The following is a 15,898-nucleotide window of genomic DNA, read 5'->3' on the forward strand; positions in this document are numbered from 1 at the left end:
TACACAGCTTACACACAGTGTACTAAATCTATGTGCATTCAAATAATGTAGAATAATAAGCTATCTAGAATATTATATATAATCATATTTTAAATAAATGTATAATAATTTATCATTTTGAATCCTAATTTATCATTTCCCTGTTCTTAAAAAAAGGTTTAAATTCAGTAATGTGATGTGCGTAATTTTTTATTTTTATAAAACGATTGCAAAACAGGATGATTTTGGAGAATTTAAGCTTTCAAATAATACCAAGTTTATGATAATTAAATATGGTTTGAAATTAATAAATAGGCTATATGGATGCTTATTAAACACATTACTAATTTATTACTATTTGTATAATTTATTTATTTTGATGGCTGATTGGTTGATGGTTTATGATTTCTTTCCAATTAAATTGCTTATAATGAGTTCACTTATTTCATTAAAAGCTGAGCAATGTGTCTGTAGGGTTCTCTGATTATCAATATTAATGATGTTAAGATAATGTTAAGATCTTTAACCAATATTTTAGTATGCCGAATTATCTACCATTTATGATCAACTAAATCCTCTAAAATCATCTGCTTCAGTCTATTGCATACTATGGAATGCAAAGTCTGACAAAATTTAAAAATAAGTACATATACAAAGAAATGTAAAAAAAAAAAAAATCAAAACTATATAAATAAATAAATATACATAGAAAAGCAAAAAAACTAAAATTAAATATATACATTTATTCATTTCTATTTTTATTTATTTCCACATTTATTCATTTCTACATTTATGTATTTCTACATTTATTTATTTTTTTCATTTCTTTGTCCGTAGGGTAATGAGGAGGGTGAGGTTTACCTCAGACATAGCATTCAAGCTCAAAGTAGGCGAGGGCGAAGCGTTGAGGCCACAGTGACCCCTTGTGGCGTGGCCGAAATACCATAAGTATATAGCTTACTGATACTGTCTGTGATGAATGACTTTATGGCCAAAATCTTCAGGTTAAGTCATATCACCCTAACTGTACTATGTGACATGGATAGGCTAATATTTACTCCGGACATGGCTGGTCTGGATTTGGATTTGTAAAATGTCCTGGGCTAACAAACATGAACAGCAACATCTTCTACAGATCTGATAACAGGGACTCTGAAATGGAAGTGCTTGATATTTTCCATTACCGGTCAGAACACACGGAAAGGAAGCAGCGCACATATAGGCTACAATGAAGTCGACGCAAGTATATTGATCAATTCATTTGAAACGAGACCGCAAATTCCTTTCACATTCATATTTCCTATTTGTACATACACAAAATGTGACAAACACATAAAATACAACGCATATTTCAAAGATCCAAATAGAACCAGGCGTCGGTAGAACATTTTGTCGCATCACTTCACGTGTGGACAGTCACAGCATCCACATTATGCATTACATTTATGCATTTGGCAGACGCTTTTATCCAAAGCGACTTACAGTGCCCTTATTACAGGGACAATCCCCCTGGAGCAACATGGAGTAAAGTGCCTTGCTCAAGGACCCACTGGTGGTGACCGCTGAATCCCTGAGTATAATGGGTTTTTCCTGATGTGGTCTTATTATTAATCACAAAAAAAAGTTATCAACTAGAAATGTCCAGAATTAGATCAATTAAATGTGCCCATGGAAAGGGAGCAGGTGAAATGCACACACCATGCATTAAACATACACAGATTCATCATCCTCTTTCAAACAGCATGCCCTCATATTTTTGAGCTAACTGCATTTTAATGTTACTTCGAAAAACAATATTGACAGCAACAGAAACAAACTTATTTTCTATTAAGCGAATGGTAGTCTTCTTTAGCCTACACCCATAAACTGATGTCCAGGGGCAACCTTATGACCTGACTTAACCCGTGATATAAGATTTTGACCATATACATATCCAAGTCATTCATCACAGACAGTTAAAAATGTATTTTTAAATGTAAAAATAAAGAAATGTAGAAATAAATGTGGAATTAAATAAAAATAGAAATGAATAAATGTATAAATAAATGTGGAAAAATAAATATATACATAAATAAGGAAATAAATGTATAAATAAGTATTTATTTTAGTTTTAGTTTTTTCTTTTCTATGTATATTTATTTACTTATATATTTATTCAGTTAGATTTGCTTTTTTACATTTCTTTGTATATGTATTTGGGTTTTTTTTTTGGCAGACTTAGCATTCAATGAGGCATCTACGTATTATATCTATGACCCAGGTTACGTTGTTTTAAACAACAGGTAAAGTTAATTTTGACCCTAATCACAATATATGTGGTCACAATATAACCACTTCGTATACAGGTTTAAGAATAACCCTAGGTTAAAAAAAATCCTAATGCCACCTTCAGTATTCAAATCTTTACTGCAGTGGAAAGTTATTCTACGTTCAATCAACTAGTGAAACCTTCTCTTTTCTGTGACTGGCCCATGAGCATTTACTGTGAGACAGACTCCTTTTGAAGGTAAACCTTTCATATGTTAATAAAAGGCACCAGCACCCTGCAGGCCCATAATGGCACATTACATTCTGCATGCAGCTCAACAGCTCATTTCACAGAAATGACAAAAGCCCTCATTTCCTGTCCTATGCAGTGCATACATGTCGTTTGCAAACGGTTTAAGCCATTATTATAACCAGGGCTGGAAATGGCTGACATTCACTCAGTTGGGAAGACTTGTTCATTATTTTTTTTACCTCTCTCTTTCTTTTTTTTTACTTTCAATTACTTTTTAGATATATTTAAATATAAAATATGCTATAATCTATAATAACATTAAACATATTCCATGTTTTCTCCAGTACCAAGGCACATAAAAAGGTCAATGAACAACATTTATGAATTGCATGTGGCACAAACTCTTCATTCAACAGAATGTCTGCTTGGGGATTATTACCTCTATAATTTTGGCCAAATTAAAGATACATTGTGTAAGAATCTGTATATGTGGTGCATGCAGAATTGAACAGGTCACACAAACCTTTTAAAAAACATTTGTCAACAAGAATGTTCTTTGAAAATCAACAATGATTAAACCCATTTAAAGGTGAATAGTTTTAGAGGAAAGGTAATCTAATGTGCATTCTAAAAATCAAAATAATTTGAATAATGTATCTAGAATACATAATAATATTCACATCCCTTTACTTAAACAGGTTGAAATGTGATGTTTGTCATTTTATAAAACTTTTAGTTTTTAGACGTGTTTTGAAATCGTCATCGCTATATAAGTAGTTATTTAGGGTTTTTTTGCGCACAAAAACTATTCTCGCCGATTCATAAAGTTATTTTAGAACCACTGTAGTGAGATGGACTTTGTAACGACGTCTTTAGTACTTTTTAAGGGTCTTGAGAGTGAACCGTGCATTGTGCCAATGGAGGCCTTTCAGAGCCATCAGATTTCAACTAAAATATCTTCATTTGTGTTCCGAAGACGAACGGAGGTCTTACGGGTGTCGAACGACATGAGGGTAAGTAATTAATGACAGAATTTTCATTTTTGGGTGAACTAACCCTTTAAGATGCTTTTTTTCTGCTCAATTCTGAAAATTGAGAATCAAATTTTATTTATTTTTTGTGTAAAACAGAGATCACAATTTTCCCATGATTCTGAATAGATTACTAAACAAAATGTAATTTACTAGAGGTTCTGACAAACTGTTAGTTGCTGCAGTGTACTATAATTTTTTTTTTTTTTTTTTTTTTTTTTATGATTCAATGAATCTAGCCTGACAAGCCAGACCCACATCAAGATGTTGGGTCTGGGAACACACCATTGGCAGGGCTCAATCTGAGGGGCGGGATAAACGGTTGTCTTTCAGATTCCCTCTGCACTCAATAGGATAGCACTACAACCAACCAGAGCAACGAAGAAGGTGAAGCGGAGCTAGTTGATAGATTAAACTTTCGCCGTATCCAGTCGGCAAAACTCCGAACACATCTTCCTTTCTTAAGAATGACTTCAGTGCCATTCTTTTCTCAAAGAAAAGCTTAACTCCAAGTCTTCCAGCGTCACGGCCAAAGCCAAGAATTTGAAAGACCGCTGTTCGCCAGCTTCTTTGTTTACGAGTAGCACGCGGAACCGCAGCAACTCTGCCGTCATTATGTTAAGCCCGCCCACCGACTCTATACACGATGTGATTGGCCTGACTAAAGTTTGGTTTTTCCAGCTCGCAAGCCAACGGAGAGTTGCTAGACTACCCTGGCTGCAAAATAGATTTGCTGCCGCTAGGGTGCGTCTATAATTCTAGGTTGAATCTCTTGAATTAATTATTGTGGCGATCAGCGAGGCTGAGGGACCGTGAGAGCGGGACGAGGCCGCGGTTATTATGGTTGATGAGTGCCAGCTGCGTGCCGCATCGGCCTCGTGTCTCACGGAGGAGTGACGGGAGCGACGACAATGAAGGACAAGAGAGGACCAAGCCTGGATTTTAATTTGTGTTTTGTTTACGTTTAGTGTTTACGCGGCAGTCGTCCGTGAGGGGCTGCCGCTTTTACTTTCATTTTATTAATTTATTTTATTAAAGTCTGTTGAATGTTCGCCGGTTCCCGCCTCCTTCTTCCCTTATTTACAAACTACGTCACATTGGCGCACATCAACATTTACATTTACATTTATGCATTTGGCAGACGCTTTTATCCAAAGCGACTTACAGTGCACTTATTACAGGGACAATCCCCCTGGAGCAACATGGAGTAAAGTGCCTTGCTCAAGGACACACTGGTGGTGACTGCTGGGATCGAACCAGCAACCTTCTGCGTATCAGTTCAGTGGTTTAACCCACTGGTCCACCATCTCCACTGCATCTCCACATCAACCATAATAACCGCGGCCTCGTCCCGCTCTCACGGTCCCTCAGCCTCGCTGCTTAATTATTTAATAACAAATACATTTTTGAAACGATTAGTTCACTCTAAAATAAAAATTAGCTCATGATTTACTCACCCTCAATCCATCCTAGGTGTGTGTGATTTTCTTCTTTCAGATTAACACAATCAAGGTTATATTGATAAATATCCTGGCTCTTCCAAGCTTTATAATGGTAGGGAATGGGCCCCACGAGTGAGCCCCATTCACTGCCATTGTAAAGTGTGGAAGCATCATTATATTTATCAATATAACCCAATTGTGTTCATCAGAAAGAACAAAGTCACATACACCAAGGATGGCTTGAGGGTGACTAAATAATTGGATAATTTTCATTTTAAAGTCACCTTTTGCCACCTAGTGGCGTAATAATGTAATAAATACAATCTTTATTTGAAGCGTCAAGTTACTTTCAGTTTCAAAAGGTGATTTTACTCTATTTTGATCACTAGCCTACCATAGGCATCAGTGTTTATATACAAACTATAAAATTTTATCCCAGTACTTCTTTGATAATTAGAATTATTGTAATACAGAAATAATGTGCCCTGCCCTACTGTTGAAAAGATGCTCCTAAACATCTGCTTTCTGGCTCAGGGGCAGTGCCAACACAGATCATAGAATATTTCAGATATGCTAAGTAAAACGCAGTTTTATCCTAATAAAAACATATATTCAGGTTTATGTTCAGATTTTCTGCTGTAATCTCGGTTCATCACAGTTAATTTACCTCGGGTGGTTTGCTCTGAACATCGGTTCTGTGGGGACCCGCACTGATGGAGACAAATTGGCTGCAACGTGGAGCTGCTTTGGCCCATCACGAAACTAAGTCAATTGCGCAACCAACCATAGAAATCCTATGATAGAATACGCTACTTTTTTATTATTATTATTGCGCTATGTTTTCGTGCTGCTCTTCATATTGCTTTCGTAGGCTATTGACTGCATGGCATGTATTCAGTCTAACGATGTGTTTCTTGAACGAATCTTTTGATCTAGTTCACTAAACTGTCGGAACAATTCGTTCACGAGTCAACAGTTTAACGGACTAATACGTAAGAACGTAGTGATTTGAATGATGGGGATTCATTACTTTGTCGTGGTTGCAACAAACAGAATTGAATTTACATTTAACACACTCGAATCGCTGGATTGTCTTGAACCGGTTCTTTGAAACGAGTTGTTCAAAAGAGTCGGTCTAGTTCAGTCATCGCTGTGTAAAAAGTTTCTAGAGGGGTGAGGGACCAGGGACGTACCATTGTGACATGGGGGGTATGGTTTTAAGTTCCCATAAAAGTGCTGTCGTAAAACTCTTAGAATAAAAAAACGCGTCTCGAGCTTTTTCAGACGTCTTAAATTGACTGTGCTGCATTACAAAGTTCTTGAAAATGTTATCTCTATCGTCGGATACGTGCGAAGCAGCACCTTTAGCTCGCGTGGTTTGGTAGCGTCCATTCTTCAGAGTCTCGCTTACATCAATTTGGAATGCGGCGCTGGAGAAAGCGTGGATAAATAATATCCCATGATAATGCATTGCGTAAACATTTGACGAATCTGCGTAGATTTTCCTGTTATGACGACAAAAGGTATGGTAATATTTTCCTTAATCGATAATACCTATACATAGCCGGAACTAGGACAGAGCACCAGATGAAAATTGAGCGTATCTGCCGCTTAAACCAAAGTTTTTCAAGTATTCAATCTGTTTTTAAGTATTCAAATTTGTGCGTATGTAAAGAAAATGTATAAACTCTATGTTTACCTTTACGTAGTTCTAAAGCACTGTGAACTGAACGAAACTGAAGAAAATAACATTAGCCCGGTATTCTCAAATCCAGGCTCTATGTTGAAATGTTTCAGTGTTTGTGTGTGTGTGTGTGTGTGTGTGTGTGTGTGTGTGTGTGTGTGTGTGTTTTATTTAGTGCTTAAGTGGTACTCTACGTTTAATTAAATGTAACAAATAAATAAAAAACCTTTCAAGTAATATTAAAGTGATGCAAACCCTGCAGTAATAAGTTCTTTGCACTTTTTGACCTCTTTGAATTTAACTGGCAAAAATAAAAATCACGTTTTAAATTAAAAAAAACTCATGAAATTGAGTAGATATGACAGATGGGAACAAAGATTAAACTTTAAGTTAAACTTAAGAAAACACTTTATACAGTGTGAAATTTGTCAGCGCTTGTGGTTGCTGTTAATATGGAAGTTTAGTATTGTATGGACACTGTAGAGAAGTTGTAAAGCTTTGTTTGAAATCCTAGGAGGAAAGAAACCTGCACTGGTGTTTTAGCTGCAGCGTGAGAACCGCATGCTTATATTGTTTCATTGTCTAAAGGTGGATATTATTTTACACACCATTCATTTATTCAAGTGGGAACACTCATTTCGGGTTGATGCTTATAAAGACATATGAACTAGATCAGTTAGTCTCAAAACAGATCAACAGAACTAAGCTTGTTTTAAAAGTCGATGCTCTGAAGTCTCGTTCCATTATTGAGTTGTCTTTCTTACAAAAGGAACAACATTCCTTGTGTAATGCCGTGGAATCCAGTGATCAGTGTGACTCAGAGCATCAAGGGTGATTTGAGTGGGCCGGCATCAGAGGGAGGTGTGTAGACCACTGAACGTGAATAGCCCTGGAATCTGTGGTTTTGTTGGTTCATAGCCAGGGTCGGCCAAACCGGAGCCAAGCAGCGTGTGTGTATTGTTTGCTGCCGACAGCTCAGTTTTAAGGCTCTCATTAGCACCTCTGGATGTGGCCTAATACAATGACAGGCGCTGTAGTGATGTTTCTATTTCACAATCTGTTGATTTGTTGTGTTGTGTTATGTGCTGAATAACTCCTGTCTCATATTTCCTTCTCATATTCCTTCCCATACAGAATGTATTGTATGATGTCTTGCGTGATACAATTTAAAACAGTCACACTAGAAAAGTGAGTCGCTTTCGATCAACACAGTTTCCTTTCACATTTACAAACTAATACATCCAGCTTCCTGTTTAGTGTTGATCTATGGAGACTTTCAGCATCATTCAACTCTTGCAAACCTGAGGGAATATAGTCAGAAACAGTCTATTAAACGGCATAACTTTTACACAGTTGCGTACGTAGAATATCTATCTAATGTCCTGTGCAGTGACACAAAGACTAAACAGGAACAGACTAAAGCCATATGTAACCATAACACACTGATTTCAAAGAAACACTGAACTTCCTCTCGGATAAAGAAAGGACAATTAAAACGATTAAAAAGATATGTTTTCATGAGTAACAGATAAAGGAACATCATTGCAATGCCACCCTGCATATTTCCTTTTTTTTGTGGCTGTAATATTACACTGTGAACATGCAAACTATAATTTACATTTAAATCAATATTTCTCAATACGAGTTAAAGGGATAGTTCACCCAAAAATGAAAATTAGCCAATGATTTACTCACCTTCAAGTCATGTAGGCCTATATGACATTCTTCTTTCAGACGAATACATTCGGAGCTATATTAAAAAATGTCCTGGCTCTTCAGAGCTTTATAATGGCAGTGAATGGCTGTTTCTGTTTCAAAGTGCATCTATCCATCATAAAAGTAATCCACACAGCTCCGGGGGGTTAATAAAGGCCTTCTGAAGCGAAACGACAAACGCATCGCTTCGCTTCAGAAGGCCTTTATTAACCCCCCGGAGCCTTGTGGAGTACGTGTGGAGGTTTTTTTTTTTTTTTTGGACTTCAAAAAAGAAACAGCCACTTACTGCATGCGCACATCAATATTGCGTTGTTTAATTACTGTATTTGCATTATTGTAAGGGTATGTTTAGGGTTGGGGTAGGTGTATGCGTTAATAAAACACATCTGGTAAGTAGCAAATTTATTTATTGTTATTTTATTGTGAGATTTTACCTCACCTCCGACTGTTGCCGTACCCCTTCTAGCCACAACTCTTCTTCTCCGTTTTTGGTGTATTTCTGTGGCAGAATTATAGTGCCACATACTGGCCTGGCATGTATACTACATCGTTTTGAGCCGTTTTCATGCTCTCGTGTTTACGCAGATATTTCTTGAAACGAGGAAAAAAAAAGATCGGATAGGGAAAGTTCTGGCTTCGTGTGGACGGGGCCTGATTGTATTCGTTTGGGGTGTAAGGATATTCAAACCAAACCGAGAAACCTAATAAGAGCTGTATTTTTTACTAAATATTATATCATAATATTATTTACTAAATATACACTAAATTTGTCTTCCAAGTGAGTGCATGTCATGTGACTTGGGTGATCGCTCAAGTTGCATGGTGGAAGGACAAAGAGAGCCAGTTTCCCCATTTAGCCAGGTAATTTCCCAGCCACATTTTCGTGGCTGGTTACGAAATAAAAATCTCTCTCACCAGAAAACGTCAGCCGTCATACGTCACTTGTAGCGCACACACTTTAGTTACACGCGCACATGTGGCGCTCGTGCGTCGTATATCACGTGTATATGCGCAAGAGAAGCTGAACGTTACAATGTCAATTTGTAAGTCATGAAATAAAAGTAAAGTACCAATAAATCCTGTAACTGGTTTGACGTGTGTTAGCTGGGAAGGCATGCAGGTGTAATGTTCATTCTGTTCATCAAGAGCAGTTTTCATGTTTTTTTATTGTGTATTCGCCATAACTGTTGTTTCCATAATCACAAAATTCCACTTTATGTTATTTTGTTTATTTTTAAATTAGTGTGGTGGCTACTTTATAGTATTAACAAAAACTGCTATTTAATAGCTTTACCCTATGGGCCTATTTATTCATCAGTAAAAGTCATATTCATACAATTTATGTGTTTAAGTAAGCTAAAGTGGGACATTACTTGTGTGTGTCATACATTTTTATGAAGTAAATGTGCTTTTTTTTTTACATGGTAAATGGTAAAATGAGTAGATTATTTCTGACTAGTCTACAGTGCAGACATTTATTTCATGTTAGTTTACTCAGGTATGCTAACTGCTCTAAAGAAAGCGTGAAGCCAATGTATAAAGTCACGAAAGATAAAGTTAATAAGTTAAATTATTGCTGTTGTTATTATTATTAAGTTAAAAGTGAATCTAGTGTTATTATTGCTGGTGCCCTGCCATGAACCATGACCCCACAGCAAACCGAACCGAACCGAACGGTGGCTCCAAAACCGTGACATGAACTGAACCGTGGCTAGGTTTATCGTTACACCCCTAGTATTCTTTTGAAAAAAGACTTGAGGGTGAGTAAATCATGGGATAATTTTCATTTTTGGGGGAACTATCCCTTTAAGTTTAATCAACAGTATTTGTGGCATAAAGTTGATTGTACCACACAAGTACCACACAAGCATTAATTTTGACTCATCCCTAGTTTGTAAAACAAAAAATCAAGGTTACAGTGGGGCACTTACAAACGGAAGTGATTGGGGTCTTTTTTTTTTTTGCCAATTTAAAAGCACAAATGTGAAGCTTATAATTTTATAAAAGAACTGGCAATAATCATTCTTTGAAAATGTAAGCATTATTTCAGCTGTAAACTTGTTTTGTCACTTTTACATTCATTCTAGGGTTTAATGACATTGTCATTGTAAAATTGGAACTTTACTCTGAAAAGGCTTGTAAGCCTTATTTAGGCCTCATTCATTTCCATTGTAAGTGCCTCATTGTACAAGAAAAGGAGGGACAAATCAAATATATTTTTGTAGTAATCAACATTTTGCCAAGAGCTTTCAAAACCCGGAATATTCCTTTAATGAGCTCTCCAAAGGTTTATTATTCTACTATTTTCCTATTATAGTGATTATATTCCATGTGTGCTATGTCCCGGGTGAACCAGCCACAAACATATTCCACTAGTAGACATACCACCCCAGTCATAGCAGAGAGAGTTAAGCCAGGGTCTGTGAGGTCTGTTTCATCTGCCGCAGTTGTAATGAATATATATACGGAGGGAAACTACTCTTGGGCTTTGCAGCCTGAGGGATTCGTGCTGCGCTGCAGTGCTGGTGGTACAGTGCATGACACTTCAGTCCACATCAGAGAATACATCTGTGCTTTGGCTCATTTGAAACCAATTTCCACTTTAAATCCTCTTTCTCCCAAAAGGGAGCCTCACGGCCACACAACTACCAAATGCTAGGGTGCGGTGTTGGTGTTCACAGGCCTCAGAGATCTTTATTCCCTCTCGGTCTCACACACTTTAATTATGCAGTGTCTTTCTATGGATACTAGTTTGGAGTAATTACAAGTCAATAATTACTGACAGTGACCACAGAATGTATATTTAGGAGGACCTTCCTATTCCTATTAAGGCTAAATATAACAATTCCTCATGCTTGGAGACAGAAATGTTTTTCCTCAATGTCACAAGATAGTTTGTGGAATGTTGTTTTGACAAAAGTCTTGCTTTGGTTACCCCTTAGTAGACACTTTTCTTCTTTTCTATCTATCTGGACTATTCCTACTCTTTTGTGTTACATAATCTGTCTTCTTAAGTGTAACATCCCTTTTTTGTTCACACGCTATGCTTTAGATTGCTCGGCTACACTTTCAGTATATCACCTTCATTTTAATATTCATTATTTTTTTATGTTGATACTTTTAAACTTTGCAAAATAATTTCTCAGGTGAACCAAAGACATGCTTCATTTGGTAACATCTAAATGTACTTGTTTAAGTGAAGTCAAAAGTATTATTTAAAATGACCGAATCAATTAGACTAGAACTATGGTTAAAACCAAAAAAAGAGTAAGTTTAAGGGTTAGATCATTTAAAATTAGTGCTGGGCAATCGATTAATCGCAATTAATTGCGTCCAAAATAAAAGTTGTGTTTACAAATATATGTGTGTGTACTGTGTATAATTATTATGTATATATAAATACACACACACACATGCATGTATATATTTAAGAAAAATATGTTATATTTATATATAAAATATTTATATTTATATATAAGATAAATTATATAAATCACTGTAAAAAATGGTTTGATCAATGTTATATTAACATACATTTTTACATTGCTACTCATCATACACTCATCAAAATAACTTTCAATTTTCAAGTTATACAATATTCATCTCATTTTTCAAGTCAGTTTAATGCAATTTAAGTTGAATTCAAATTAACTTAAACATGCAAGTTGATTGTACTTAATGTGCTTAAAATTTAAGGCAGCATTTTTTTTGCAGCATATACATGGAAATATTTCTTAAATATATACATGAACTGTGTATTTTTACATAATAATTATACATATTATGTAAACACAAACTTTTATTTTGGATTCGATTAATCGATTGCCCAGCAGTTATAAAAATAATTGCACATTTCCCTTTTTTACAATGTGCATGCAATATCATGCATAACAGGAATGTGGATAATACCTTGACATGTTGATTGTTGCAAAAAATGCAATTTCAAAATGCTGTTTTTTTTAACCTTCATCAAAGAATCTTGGGGGAAAAAATGCAGTATCCACAAAACAGTATCACAGTTTCCACAAAAATATTAACAGTACAACTGTTTTTAACATTATAATAATAAGAAATGTTTCTTTAACACCAAATCAGCTTATTAGAATGATTTCTGAAGGATTATGTGACACTGAAGAAAATCAGTTTTGCCATCACAGGAATAAATTTAAAGAATTATATAAAATAAAAGTGTTTAGTGTATGTTTGGATTATTTACTAATTGTTCGCCAATCTACACTCTTTGGCTACTTTATTAGGTACATCTGTTCAACTGCTAGCTAACGCAAATATCTAATCAGCCAATCACATTTTAGCATCTTAATGCATTTATGCAGGCAGACATGGGCTGCATCCAAAAAAGGAAAAATGCTGCCTTCGGAGGACGCATTCCTAGGTAGGAAGGCTTCAAGGTACATCCGAATCTAAAATTAGCTTCACTTCCTGTCTCCTATATACCTCCATCTGATCGATTTTTGAAGGCAGCATAGATGTATCCTTCACTGTCTTTGATATCCCACAATCCTGTGCCTTCCATTCTGTGACAGTTGAGCTAAAGAATAAATATAGCATCTGAAAGTCACGGTTGGTGTCCAGTTTCTGTGTAAAATGTATGTTTTTTTACGAACGTTATAATAATTTCTGTAAATTTCTGGCGAGAAATTACTATTGTAAATATTCGCTTCATTTCACCAAAGCTCTCTTTTTTGCTGTAGATCATTAAACTGTTCCACCGCCTCAGAATTCTGTCTGAAATAAATTTTGTGAGGTACCTTCGTGCACAAACGCTGCCTGCAAAGTCATTGCCTGATAGAGCAGCGAGGCAACAAATCAGCTGCCTATGTTTTTGGACACGGTCATGGTCATCAGACGATCTGTCTGAGCATCAGAATGGCGAAGAAGGTGATTTAGGTGGCTTTGAATGTGGCATGGTTGTTGGTGCCATACGGGCTGGTCTGAGTATTTCAGAAACTGCTGATCTACTGGGATATTCACACACAACCATCTCTAGGGTTTACAAAGAATGGTCCGAAAAAGAGAAAATAACCAGTGAGCGGCTGTTCTGTGCGAGAAAATTCCTTGTTGATCCCAGAGGTCAGAGGATAATGGCCAGACTGGTTTAAATTCAAGCTGATAAAAAGGCAACAGTAACTCAAATAACCACTCGTTACACACGGAGGTCTGGAGAAGAGCATCTCTGAACATGCAATGCATCAAACTTTCAAGCAGATGCAGCAGCAGAAGACCACACCAGGTGCCACTGTCAGCTAAGAACAGGACACTGAGGCTACTCACGCACAGGCTCACCAAATTTGGACAATAGACGAGTCAGATGGTAGGGTCAGAATTTGGTGTAAACAACATGAAAGCATGGATCCATCCTGTCTTGTTTCAATGGTTCAGGCTTGTGGTGGTGGGGTAAGGGTGTGGGGGTTATTTTCTTGGCACACTTTGGGCCCCTTAGTACCAACTGAGCTTTGTTTAAACTCCACAGCCTGAGTATTGTTGTAGCTGACCATATATCCGTCCCTTTATGACCACAGTGTACCCATCTTCTGGTGGCTACTTTCAGCAGGATAACACGCCATGTCACAAAGCTCAAATCATCTCAAACTGGTTTCTTGAACATGACAATGAGTTCACTATACAACTCAAATGGCCTCAACAGTCACCAGATCTAAATCCAATAGAGCACCTTTGCTATGTAGTGTAACGAGAGTCACATCGTGAATTTGCTGTCAACAAATCTGCAGGACCAATATCCAATATCATGTTTATATGGACCAATATATGTTTCCAGCACCTTGTTGAATCTGTGCCACAGAAAATGAAGGCAACCCCCTAGCAAGGTGTACCTAATAAAGTGACCAGCGAGTGTATTTCCTTGAATATAATGGCAAAAGATTCAACATCATGCCTTTTCTAAATCTTCAGTGTAAATCAAGTAAAATTTCACCTCATAGAGCTTATTCTACACACTCATTTTGGGTTTCTAGTGTAGACAGGGCGCAAGTGAAGGTTAATATGTGATTGTCACAGTTCACTGGTTGTTCCCAGCATGCCTGAGCTCCCTGTCTGAATGGGCAGGATGGGGGAGATTCCCACAATAATAAAACTCTCTCCGGCTCCCATACGTGCTAATCCGACATCCCAGGAAGAGGGCAGATATGAATCTAGGGGCTTCCATACAATATCAGTTCAGTCTTGTAGACAGCTAATCCTATGGAAATCCAGTGGATGTAGCACTAAATAAACAATGTAGCCTATATTCAATCACAACTGTCTTGAAAAGTATGTTAGTTTAGTTTGTGACCCGTCCCTGGCCTTGCAGACTACTGTTGATACATAATGTCACATGCACTTTTGACATGACCCAATAAACCCTTTTTACAGCAAAGAGCTCATATACTAGGAAGGAACTCATTGCAGGTTGTGGTATAAAGCTACCACAAAAAAATCTAGAATCCCCTACTTGGTGTCATTCCAGTAGTTAGCAGATAAACAAGCACTAATTATCTGTTGTTGTTTTCTTAATCAGCATTTATTTTGCTTAAATAAAAGCAGTTTTAGGAAAGTTCCCTAATATAATCAACTTGATTTGCCTGAAATAGAACACTTGGACCTACACGTAGCGGGGAAGTCCCTTTGGGGTTTATTCTGATACAAATAACATGATCCAGAAAACTCAATTACTTAAAACGTAAGTCTTGTAGCTAAATCTGGTCAGTTCAGAAGTCAGTGCTCAATTCAGTGTTTGTGGATCCCAGCCCATGCTTATATTAGCCAAAGGCAAGTAAGGATTCTGCCATCATGTTGTTCTAAACCCATACGACTTTCTTTCTTACGTAAACATAGCTCAGAAAATACTCCGAAAACTTGATATAGCCCCCCTTTTATGACACATATGTGGTGCTTTATTTTTGAAGCTTAAAAAATATGGTTCCTGTTAATATGTTGAAATGATCCCATTTTCACCCTGTTGTTTTTATGCCATATTTGTTTGATGTCAAGATATACAAATAAGGGACTAAGAGAAAAGTAGCGTTAGCATGTATTTTCTAAGTGCATACTCGGAAATGACTGCAATGATCAATTATGAAAATAAGCGTTTCACACTAGGTACACTACGTTTCTGAAAGTTCTGCTTATGGACCCTAAATGTTGCAATCCAATTCACATACTCAATTAAATGTGCATTACATGTATTCCAAACAAATCTTCAGCACCCTGATTATTTGGGTGTATGTAAACCTAGCAACTGATCAAAGTCATAAGACTAATAAAGTAAAAAGAGACAAAAATGCTTTAATTTTTTAATCTGTTATAGTTATTTTTATTACCCCCAAAAAATAGTGCCCAGCCCATGGCTTTGATATTTTTAGATTACATTATTATACAGTACTCGTATTTGCAAAGTGTCATCCCATCCCGTGTACTTACTTATAAGGGGTAGCCAAATGTTTTTGACTGAGTAATGGTGCAGACTAGTTGTGAAACCAGATACTGGTATGCTCCAGCAGTCGTATTTCCTTGGTTATTTGTTGGGTGA

The sequence above is a fragment of the Gobio gobio genome (assembly GCF_949357685.1).
Source record: "Gobio gobio genome assembly, chromosome: 19".
In the NCBI taxonomy this organism is placed as follows: Eukaryota; Metazoa; Chordata; class Actinopteri; order Cypriniformes; family Gobionidae; genus Gobio; species Gobio gobio.